The sequence below is a fragment of the Apodemus sylvaticus genome, chromosome 5, assembly GCF_947179515.1.
Source record: "Apodemus sylvaticus chromosome 5, mApoSyl1.1, whole genome shotgun sequence".
Lineage (NCBI taxonomy): Eukaryota > Metazoa > Chordata > Mammalia > Rodentia > Muridae > Apodemus > Apodemus sylvaticus.
Window position 1 is genome coordinate 146,941,137 of NC_067476.1, and position 11,541 is coordinate 146,952,677.

General features: G+C 43.5%; 1 long non-coding RNA gene across 1 annotated transcript; it reads left to right on the top strand.

The window, feature by feature from the left end:
* Positions 1-2,058: 2,058 nt before the first annotated feature.
* LOC127684677 (uncharacterized) lies at positions 2,059-11,187 on the top strand. The gene is made up of 3 exons (XR_007977764.1): positions 2,059-2,291; positions 7,770-7,952; positions 9,200-11,187. It is a non-coding gene; the product is annotated as an uncharacterized LOC127684677 (long non-coding RNA).
* The last annotated feature ends 354 nt before the right edge of the window (positions 11,188-11,541 follow it).

Below are 11,541 nucleotides of genomic sequence, written 5' to 3' on the forward strand. Positions count from 1 at the left end.
AGAGGCCCAAAGGGCTATGGGTGGTCCATATAGGTAGAGAAGGGTTGTTGAGTGGACATGGAGTAAAAATGGTAAATGTCCATGCTCTTCTGTGCCAGGCTTTGTCCTGAGCACTTCAGGTCCTGAAGTCAGACATAGTCTGTCTTCAAAAAGCTGTAAGCGATATGACAGTAGGACCAGAATGACAAAAACAGTGTGACTGGGACTGGGGCACAGGCATGACCAAATACATGAGCGTACTCATGACACTGGTCATTAAATAGGGAAAAGTGATGAAGGGAGTGGGAAGGGACAGGTATTTGATTGCTCCCTGGGCACGCACTCCCTTGGTAGCATGTTATAACACTTATGTCTGATGGGTGGACATCAGAATTTCAGAGTATAAAACAATGGCATCAACATGGCCTCATATGCGTACTAAGATTAGATGAGATACTTAGAGACCTAAAGCAACCTGGGTCAAGAATCTGGGCAAAGCTCAAATGTTCTCATTTGGACTCTGCAGTGATGACAGTCAGGTATGAGATGGGTTTTGGCTCCACCAAGCATGGATGGGTAGTCACTGCTGTGCTGTTAGTCACAGTGTCTGCATGTGGCTTCCTAAGAACGGCAGTCCTAGGGTAGCATTATCAAGCTCTTACATAGTGCCTTATATGGCTTCTCCAAAGTAAACCTTCTAACAAACCCAAGTAGAAGTTATATGACCTTTCCTGGTCTTGCCTTTGAAGTCCCACATCAATTTTACAGCATTCTACTGGTCACAATTAAGTCAAGATTATTGATTCAGATTCAAGGGGAATGAACTCGGAACATCCTTGTCAAGTGTCAAAAATTCACAGTCATAGTTTTTAGCCATCACCAAGAGGCAGGGAAGAAAAATGAATAAATAATTTTACCTCTTTACTTCCCACTCTCTGCAGAAATCAATACCACCACACCTTCTTGCTGCTTCCATGGTTACCATGTGGGTAGGACCATAGAATGTAGATTTGGCCATGAGATTTGCTTGGGCTACTGAGATATAAGTAGATATAACATATCATATGTATAGTCAAAAACTTTTAAATATATTTTTATTCTGTGTGTATATGTATTTTGCTTCATGTTTGGAGGTAAACCACATACATGCCTGGTGTCCAGTCAGAAGAGAATATTGGAGCCCATGGAAGTGAGTTAAAAATGATTATAGGTTGTGTATGAATGCTGAGAACCAAATGTGGGTCTTCTGTAATAGCAGCAAGAGCTCTTAAACATTGAGCCATCTCCCTACCCATCTCCACGCCCAGTCAAACACTTTGAAAGCTCTCAGATTACATGGGTAGTCCTCTTACATTCCTGTGATTGGTTGTCTTAGTGTAACAAAATGCCTGTCCCAAATAACTTAAGGGAAGAAAGATTTACTTTGGCCCACAGTTTGAGAGGGTACAGTTCATCATGATGGAGAAGGCATGGTCAAGCTCATGGTAGCAATGAGGTTGCCATAACCCTTTCATATCTTGGTGGACCAGGAAGCAGAAAGACCTTCGATTGAGAGTGTGGCTATGCTGTAGCCTCTCAAACTTGTGCCACCAACAGTGACAAACTTCCTGCAGCTACACCCATCCCCGTAAAGTTTCTACACTCTCACCAAACGCTGTCACCAGTTGAGGACAAAGTATTCAAACACACAGGTCTATGAGAAACATTTCATGTTCAGACTGACACTGGCCATGGGAGAAACATACTCCAGAGAACTGCTTCATTTCATCTCAAACTGAGAAACAAATGGAAAAGCCCAAACTCAGCCTATGGCCTGAAGCACAGCCAGCTCCACGCACCTGCAAGGAATAAATGCTTTTTGATGCAAACCATGGAGATTTGGAAGTTGTTTATTATCCAGCATCAGCACAGCAAGAGCTAAGATAAGGTAGACGAGAACCACCATTATTATTCCAGTTTCCCAGATGGTGAAATGGAAGCTTAGAAAGGACAAATAAGAAAGGATTTATTTGCTTGGGTCTTAGACAAAGTCTGCATTGGTCGTCAGGGTCTCACTTTTAACCATTGTCTACAGAAAAGCACACGGACTAATTTGTCCGTCACAGGCCAAAATGTGTTTCCAGCATCCCTGCTCAGCCTCTGGCCCAGACTTCAATGGTAACCTAAACTCCTGCAGGAGCCAAGGATGCTGTGAAATACACAGCCAATGAAAGCCTGTTTTCTAGGATCCAAAGCCTCAACCTGGGAACCTCAGCTGTATCATCTCATCAACACGAAACAGAGAGGGGCCAGCCTGAGTGCACAGAAACCAGGTAATATTTGCTTCATTGTTCATTTTCAGAACTCAGAGGGTAGCATCTTGAAAGGCACTGGTTGTGAATTTATACATATTTTTGAATACTTAAAAGTTTGGGTAAAATATAAATGTTCACCTTGTGCTTGGCTGAATGTTCTTATGTATGTGAATAGGTGAGTGAGTGAATGTGTGTGTGTGTTGTGTGTGTAGTGTGTGTTGTGTTTATATATATTCATGTGCATATGCACATATGTGTGCATATGGAAGCCAGGAGACAACCCCAGGTGTTCTTCCTCAAGTACCTTCTACTCTGTTGTTTTTGGTACTGGGTCACTCACTGGCCTGGGACTCACAAAATAGGGTGGCTGGCCAGCAAATCCAGGCATCCAACTGTTGCCAAGTCTTCAGTGGTGGAATTTTAAGTGTGTATCACCATGCCTGGCTTAGGTATATGGAGTCTGGAGATCAAGCTCAGACCCTTGTGCTTTCAAGACAGGTAGTTTACTACCTGGACCACCACCCCTGTTTTTCATGCCAGCTTTTACAAACAGTGACTACCAGCTGAGGGTCTTCTTCCAGTTCTCGCATCACTAGAAAGCTTTTCCCACAGGACATGATACAGGACAGCTCTCCTTTGCTCATTGGGATCTGGTTATAACACTCAGCGTCTCAGCTCAATTGTTGCAATGTCCTTGGATGTCTTCCACAATTGCTTTCAGGACCATTGCAACCACACAGAGCTCCCTTCACATTTTCTTCCTTGTACTTATTACAGATTGTGGCTTCATGTTTATTTGCATAAATATTTGATGAACAGTTGTCTTCTATGGAGACAACACACTGGTGTCATTTGTGGACCATCTGCTGCCCTGCACCCAGTGTGAAGATGGGCGCAAAGTGAAGTGGCCCATAATAGTGGTGAATGAGTATGTGTGAGAAATAAATAAAATGTGTCTATTGTTTACAAAGAACCAGGCCTCAGTTTTATGGTCCTTGCTGGTCAACTTCTCTTCTTGTTTGACTTTTAGTGGGTTCTCATAGATTTAGCTGGAGCAAGTATTCCTGGCTTACCATGAGTTAAGAAAGATTCTTTGAAAATGCCTTAGAAAATAAAGGGCTATTAGGAATGGATGAGTATGGGAATGGAATGGATGGGGAGCTTGGAGTCAGGGAGACAAGATTAAAACAGTAAAGGCTCAGCCAAGAGGCTGTGAACTAATGACCCTTCATGACAGTGGTAGCTGGGGTGATCAGAGTCAGGCACAAAGCCAAAGCCAAATCATGTGATAGGGCAGATGTGGCAGACCTAGTACGTGAAGGGAAACAGCCAAGTATGGGCCCCATCAGTAGCTCTAGGATTCCAACTTTGGGGGAGATATAAGGCCTTTTCCAGTTCTGAAGGGATCTAGATCTGCATAGAATGGGCCTTTCACTAATTGGCATTTCGCATATGTCACTTCCTCTGCCCAAATGCTGCCCTTCTACCTTACCTGGTAAATTCCCCCTCCCCATTTATGACTCAGCCCCCAAGGGCACTTTTGCTTTTCCCAGTAAAGGCTGTTGCTGGCTTTGAGTTGCCTCTAAATTGTGGCTAGATCTTTTCTGTCCTATGCCATGTTGGATTGTTGTCATATGTTTGGGACATATTTGCTCCATCTGTTGTAGCGACATTACAGGATTTGGAATGTCCTTCTTTTCGCTCACCTCAGAGGGCTCCATGTTTCCTTCTCTCCCCTTCTTGCTTCTTCTTCCTTCCCATTCCCTAGCATCTGTTCAACTCTTGTAATGCTGTGATGCGACATGTGCTCATTAAATGAGAACAAGGAGGGACAGAGCAGTAAGGGGAACAGGAGATCTGGGCTTTGGCTTGCTGATGACATCAAATTGCTCCCTTCTTGCTGTGTGCGTCTAGTATGTGCATGTGTGTGTGCATACTTGTGTGTATGTGTGTGTGTGTGTGTGGGTGTGTGTGTGGGTGTGGGTGCATACATGTGTGTATGCAGAGTCTGGAAGATGACCTCAGCTGGCTGTTGTTTCTCAGGTGCTTCCAAGGAACCTTGCTTTTTTTTTTTTTTTTTTTTTTTTTTTTTTTGACACAGGGTTTCTCACTAGCCTGGAACTCACCAAATAGGCTGGGGCAGCAAATTCCAGGAATCCACCTGTCTCTGCCTCCCCTTGCTTTATTAAATAGCTCATCTCCCCAGCCCCTACAGCTTCCCCTTTAGTTTGTGGTAGTGAGATCTTGCCCCAGAATCTTTGGATTCAGATTATTTTATTTTCTAATAGTTTGATGTTCACAGTGCCTGAGTTTAGTTTAAGATCCTTACATTATGCTATGGGATAGTAAGACCAAAATAGGCCAAATATACACACCTCATGAATGTGGCTTCCTTGTTCATAACTCTATCACACAACCAAGATGATGTGAATGGAGGCAGACATACTACTGGCCTCCCATGCACCCCTTCCATGCAATGCCAAATGCTTAATGAGTGGGGACTCTGGGCACTTAGGTGCTAAACATCAGCCTTTGGTGCTACCATTCAGCTGCATCCTTGGAATTGACCCCAGTGATAGGAGTCAGGGTCCTGAAATATTCTGGAAAATGTCTTCCAGTGACTCCTAATTTAGCTCTTGGCTTTTTGGTTGTATTGTCCCAGGTAGCTCAGGGAAGGCACATAACTCCCTGTGGGAATTCAACTACTCACAGAACATCTTCTGGTCTTCATCTACTCTTAGGCAAAAATCACATAACCTTGGCTCCTCAGTTTCCTTACCTGTGAGACTGAGTTCATTATAACATTTTCTGATTATGGAATGATAGATTATGGTGACTTGGTGCTTCCTAAGTGTGACCAGTGATGTCACTGTTCTTCCATGAACACTTGGGTCTTGATATTGTTCTTCAAACAATTGTGTTGGGGATCTCTTTGTTCAAGGATTGCCCAAGGTCATGTTCTCAGGAGACATTCCAAGAGCTCAAAACCCAAAGTCCCAGCTACTGCTTGTCTCTGCCTTTCTTTGCACCTCCACAATTTTTCTTTCTTTGTGTAGGGTATGAATGTGTGTTTACATACAAATATATAAGTGCTTATTCGAGTGGCAGCTTGAGTGTTGATGTTTTGTCTAAGCTCCACCACACACCTACCTGGCAATAGCCAGGTATGCCCCACCCCAGAGATCTGGCCCACTATAAGAGGGGCTACTTGTCCCTCCTCTCCCTCTTTGCTCTCCGCTCTCCCACACTCTTTCACTTTTCTGCCCCTTGGGCTCTTCCCCCCTCCACATGGTCATGGCCGGCCTCCACTCCACTCTCTCTATTCTCTCTCTCTATTCTCTCTCTCTCTCTCTCTGTCTCTGTCTCTCTCTCTTTCCATCTCTCTCTGCCTCTCTCTACCACTAACTCCCACCCCCTACTCTGAATAAACTCTATTCTATACTGTACTGTGCTCCCTCAGGGGCAGAGGTGCCCAGGCAAGAGCCTGCCTGGACACCTTCCCCCATGCTGCCAAGCCACACTCCCCTAACCCCCTATACTCTCACTTTTTAAGCCCCTTCATGGAGTCTAACATTAAGTGTATTACTTTATTACTCTCCATTGCTTTCTGAGACAAGGTCTCTCACTGAGCCCAATACTCACCTAGTTCAGCAAGACTGGCCGGCCAGCAAGCTCTGGGATCCCCCTCCTTCCTGCATTTCGATTACACACCTATGGGACATTCAGCATTTTACATAGAAGCCTGGGATCAAAATTCAGGTCTTATGGTTGTGTAGCAGGCAGGTTACCAACTGAGCTATCTCCCTAGCTCACTCTGTCAGATTAAAGCTCTCTACCCTACTGTGACATGTCTCCGTCTTTACAGGACCACTTCTGTTCATGTTCTTTTAAAAACTATTTTTATTGCATTAACTAAATGAATAGCTAAAAAAACAGTGACATGTTTTTTCATGTGTATGCACTTGTGTGGGCTCTGGCATGTATGTAGACAACTTGAATCAGTTGGTTCTCTCTTTCTACCATGTGAGTCTTGGGGATTATGTGGCAAGCACCTTTACCCAGTTAACCATCTTGACTACCATATTAGTTCACATTCTTATCTGCACCCATATTTATTGACTTCCTGTCCACGCTAGAGTGGGAACATCAATGCCCAAGTACTCAGGACATCTGGAAGAGTGTCACAGTATTTTAGTACTTATTGAATTTTCAATGCTTTGCCCCATGAGTCCCAAAAAAGGGGGAATTCTGTGGGAGAAAATTCTTTTCCATGGTCACTATGGTGCTTGGGTTCTACCCCTTGGTGGAGCCTTGTTGTACCTTTCTAGGGCACCTGTATGCTTTATTCCCAAGACTGGCTTGGAAAATCTATCATTCTAAAATGTGAATGACTGATACAGATTTGAGGTATCACCTTCTCTTAAGAGAACAGGGCCTGACTTTTTCTGCTTGCTCTCCTCATGGAACTACTCGAGCTTAATTGCAGGGTAAGAGGGAAAGGTTCTGTTCTAGATCTTTCCATCAGTTGCATCATCTTAGTCAGCTAGTTAAGATCTCTGAGTCCGGACATCATTATGTTTTAAATGACTTATTTGCTGTGTGGGGTGGTTTGAGTGTCAGATGCAATCGTTGTATCTGAAAAGTGACTTGTCTCTTAGTGGAGCAAGCTCTTATTGCTGTCAGCCATAACAGAAGGTAGAGACCAAAGTGAGTAATGGGCGGAAGCGTGACACAGCAGTGTGCCTCTGGGAGTCCTTAACACACCTGTGGACTGGAGCCTGCTGTCCCCCTTGCTTTGTTTCTCATATGACTCATCAGACTGGTGTGGTTTGAGATCACTTCCTTTCTGGCTGTGCTGCTATTTTTATTGTTGCAATGACCAAATACCTAATAACTCCTCCTACCCCCATCCCCAAAATAAACTTACCCACCCATCCACCCAACTAACCAAAAACCAAGTTAAAGTAGGAAGGCAATATCTGTCTTGTTGTTTGAGTGGGTGCAGCTCACCTTGGTGGGGTGGCTTGGCTGCACAGACGTGAAGTAGCTGTGCACAGTGTTCACCGCAAGGAAGCAGAGAGCAGACAAGATGTGAGTCTATATCATGAAGGCTCAAGGCTTGCCCTGCCCCTAGTTGACCTTATTCCAATGAGGCTCTGTATGCTAAGGTTCCAAAGCCTTTCTGCCAGGGAGCAAGCATTTAAACACAAGAGACCATCAGGGAGGAGGGGATCACCTCACTCTAAACCACTGCACTGATTCTACTCTGCAATTGCTTTTCTTCTGCTCACTGACCTGCCTCTCAGATATCTTCTCCAGCAGAGGGCTCTCCTACGCTTGCCTTAGAAGTCAAGTAGGGATATTGCCCAGCCATTTCCCTATGGCAGGACAAACCAATTGCACAGAACTCCTAGCCTGTGTGATAACAATTCTTATAGTTTTGCCTCTTAAGTCTGCTTATTGCTTAGCTCATTCTGTTCTCATTGGCTCCTGCAGTGTTTTACGCAAATGAAGTGACTCCTATGCAAATGGACTCTGCCAATGCTGTGAGCAGACATCCAGAAGTCCAGAAGCACATCTTCTTACTGTTCAGGGAAAGACTGCTTGTCTGCAGGGTACAAAACTCAATGCCCAAATTTCCAGGATCATTGCTAGCTGAACTCTATGGATACAGCTTGGGTATGATCAATATTCCTTACCTGTACCTGTGGAGGGATCTGGGGATCTGGGGTCGGTCCTTTGTTATTTGACTGTCCCAAGTTAACATCCTTCAAGTTATACTGTGTATCTCCTGCCTTAACTCACAGTTCTCTGCCTCTGACTTCCTTTTGATTTATGGCTGCAGCCTTGGAACCCCTCTTGAGAGGTGACTTCTTGTCCATTAGCACATCTCCTTATACTTGCCCAGAATGGCTGGTGCATCCCTGTATGGGTCATTGTTAGAACTCAGGGACACTGCAGAGGATTCTTTAGCTCACAGCTCATGTGAAGGAGTGTGATGGTGGTGACAATTGCTAATACTTTTCAAGCTCTTAGTCTGGGCTGGGTACAATGTTATCCATGGACATCTTCAGTTTTAAGGTTTTCTTAAAATAACTTTGAAATGTGTTAAACTTTATTGAACATATACAGTATTTAAGGTAGACTTTCTTTGTTTGGATTGATTTGTTTAATAATGTGGGAGGGCCAAACTGTGCACATTTGTCTGGGGTGCATTTGAACCTCATAAACCTTAGCAGGAAGGTGAAGTATTTGCACTCACCTTGATTTTTTTTTATTGATATATTTTTTATTTACATTTCAAATGATTTCCCCTTTTCTGGGTCCCTACTCCTTGCAAGTCCCATAAGCCTTCTTCCCTCCCCCTGTTCCTCCATCTACCCCTTCCCGCTTCCCTGTTCTGGAATTCCCCTATACTCTTGCACTGAGTCTTTCCAGAACCAGGGGTCACTCCTCCATTCTTTTTGGACATCATTTAATATGTGGATTATGTCTTGGGTATTCAGAGTTTCTAGGCTAGACTTTCTTTGTTTGGATTGATTTGTTTAACAATGTGGGAGGGCCGAACTGTGCACATTTGTCTGGGGTGCACTTGAACCTCATAAACTTTAGCAGGAGGGTGAAGTATTTGCACTCACCTTGATCTTTATAACTAAAAAAAAATTGACATTCAGAGAACTCAGTCTAGGTAAGTTGAAGCCATGTTTTTCAAATTTTACTAAATTAAAATAATATTTTTTTGAGTTATATATCAGTCCCTATGAAATCACAAGATTAGAAGTTCTTCTAAAAGCAAGAAATGGGAGTAGAGTGTTAGGATAATTTTGTCAGGTTAGATAATAATTGTCATCTTACTATATAGCTTTACTAATGAGGAAATGGACACAGAGATATGTTCATGAGTTTTGTTTTGTTTTTTTTTCCAGATCACACAACTGGTGAGAAACAAATCCAAGATTTAAAGGAAGCTAAAACCTCTGCTATAACTATTATGTTTTATCATCATCATCATCATCATCATCATCATCATTATTTCTCTCTGTGTATGTCTGCACACTATATATATGCAGGACCTGTGGAGGCCAAGAGACGGTGCTGGATCCTCTGGAATTGCTGTTAGAGGTGGTTGGCAGTCACCTGGTATGGGTGCTAAAAACTGAATCTGGACCTCTGTAAGAACAGTATGTACTCTTAACCACCAAGTAATCTCTCTAACTACTCCCAATTATATTTTTGGAGAGCGGGAAGGAGGAAAGGCAGAATGGCATTGTGAAAAGACAGGGGTGGTATCAGGTATTGGACAGAAAAATGAATTTCCAAACAGCTGAAATTGTAAGCACAGAGTGAGCTCTGGGCCCGGGAGGAGAATCATCCTATCATCTCAGCAGGCTTCCCACGATCACCTGCACCTGCAACCCAGGCCGGCACCTTCCTGCCAGAGTTTCTATGAGTCTTTTTTCCTTTTGAAACTAGAAGGGTGGATTCCTTACCTATGCTCCTCTGACCCACCCCTCCCACATAGCTTGCCTGGGAGGCTGCCCGTGTGGAGGGTCCTGTCATTCTGGCTTCTTCATGGGTTCATCAGACCCTCGCCAGCACTGGATTACGCGAGAGAAGAGCGCATGGGTAGGTGCTTCTCTATGTGCTCCACCGCCTCCAGTTTCTAGTCATTTCCATCTCTTCTTCCTCATTCTAGGCCAATGTAGGTGAGAGTTCCTACTCATCACTATACCTCCAGTCATGTGTTCAGTTTTTCTTTGTTGTCATCTTTCATCCTGCCTACATCTTTTGGAAATGGTCTTTTTAGTTAAGTGTTTTCAAAATTCCAATTTGAGTGCAACATTGTGTTCCTATCATGACAGATACCTTGGACTTTAGTCTGAACCATTTCCAAAATCCTAATAACCATACTTTGGCTTTGCTCACTCATCAACCAGTCAAGTTGGCCTCCCTTCCCTAGCTCTTGCAGATGCATTGCACTGTGGGAAAAACAATGGCTGCCAGGTTTAGGGAAGGTTTCCAGGCTTGGATCTGATACTCTATGACTTTGGCCAGGTTTCCTAATTTTCTCATTCCTCCTTTCTTATTGGTGGAGGGAAGTCTATACTCCTAAGGTTTATCATGAAGATGGATTGGTATAATGAACCTAAACTTTTAACCCAGGGTCCAGCAAGTAAACATAGTTTTTCTTGATTTTCCCTTTCTGTGTTGGCAAATCTGTTGGGCAGTTCTACTTGTCTGACTCTGACGCACAGCAGATTGAGCCAGGAGACAGGAGAGATCAACCCTTGACTCCTGGTGGAAGGAAGACAGATGAGAAACTCAGGAGAGTAAAGAAGACAAGTCAATGATTTGAAAGAATGGGATAGGAGAATGGCCAGTGATTGGAGAAAGGTAGTACCAGACAGGTGATTGAATTCTGACATCCCATATAGCCCCTTTGCTGCTGTTTTTGAATGGGAGATGCTGAAATATTTGTGATAGACTAGCCTCAAAGAGTTCTAGTTTTTTGATAAGTAATCCAGTGGTCAGAGATATTCCTAATTTCTACAAAAACAGACAAAAATTCTGTTACTTCCCCTTTGGCTTTTCTTTGTAGTTATCCCAGCAGAGCTATGTCTCTCCAGGGGGAAGACATTACTCCTTACTTAGAAAAGGGCCTGAAATATCATCCTAAGTGAGGTAACCCAATCACAAAAGAATACACATGGAATGCAATCTCTGATAAGTGGATATTAATTAGCCCAGAAGCCCTGAATACCCAAGGCACAAATTGCATAACAAATGATACCCATAAAGAAGTATGGAGAGGGTCCTGATCCTGGAAAGGATTGATCTAGCATTGGAAGGGAATATAAGGACAGAGAAAAAGGAGGGAGGTGATTGGAGAAGGGATGGAGAGAAGAAGGTTTATGGGACATATGGGGAGGGGGGATCTGGGAAAGGGGAAATCATTTGGAATGTAAACAAAGAATATAGAAAAATAAAAATATTACAAAAAAAGAGAAAAGGGCCTGAATATCTTGTAGGATCATGAGATGGTTTCCAGCATTCTGAAGACGGTTTTCCTCATCTTCAAAATGGGGATAATTGTCAGTGCGTGTCAGTGTGCGAATTCAGCCGCAGTCAACGACTGTGAAAGGACACAGAGAACAGAGTGGAAAAGCACTCAACTCCTAACCATTGCTAATTTCAACCTCTCTTCTCCCCACTAGGAAATAGAACTGGCTCTTCTCATGCCAAGGGAAACCCCATCCCTTCTCATTGT